Raw genomic sequence first — 824 nt, forward strand, 5'->3', positions numbered from 1 at the left:
AGACCTTCCTTGCCTGCCGCAAACACACTTTCCTGTGCCAGGAGAGTTGTCCCACCAGCAGTGAGGGTCTGCAGGACTCCTGCATCTTCCCAAGTCACCTCAAAGCTACCTGACATTCACGTGCACCCAGGAGAAGGAGATTTTCTTCAGAAAACTCAATTTTTTGGGAAGGCACACGCTCCATTAAACAGTGGTTAGCCATGGGGTGACTAAAACACCTGCATGAAATCCAAGCTGCCGCCTCCTGTGCTGAAGTGTTTCCAGCTGGCACTGCCAGCAGCCGTGGACTTTCTCCTTTCTGTGGGCTGTGCAATTCAAAAACTGTGGCAGCTACAGCCTCTGAACTGAAAAGCAAGTGATTTAAATACTGTTTGCACAGGGGAACTGTTGGAAGAAGGGTTCGCCGGAATCAAGAAGACGCTCAATATGAGTTACGCATCTTGCTCAACTTTATTAGTTTCTAACACTACTTATATAGAACTGATACACATGCATATTCGTAAAGCAGAAATACAATTGGTTAGTAGTCTCTAAACGCGCGCGGTTCTCACACCCCTAATTATCATGACTAAAATAAGCATTCTATCCATGTAGCTAATTGTGTTGCTGTGCTTCAGCCTTGTAGTTTGTTAGTCCCTATTTTCCCATGCCGGTCCCTATCTTTCTTGGCCCTGCACCTGCTTTCCCAGCAGCTGTATCTTGTTACAGCCACAGCCTGTTGGCACAACATAATTACTTGGTCTCAGGATTCACGAATAGCTCAAGGCCACCTTTCTTGTTAACTTCAGCACAGCAGCTTCAGTACAATTCTGATTACAGGCCTA

This window comes from Falco rusticolus, chromosome 5 (genome assembly GCF_015220075.1).
Source record: "Falco rusticolus isolate bFalRus1 chromosome 5, bFalRus1.pri, whole genome shotgun sequence".
Classification (NCBI taxonomy): domain Eukaryota; kingdom Metazoa; phylum Chordata; class Aves; order Falconiformes; family Falconidae; genus Falco; species Falco rusticolus.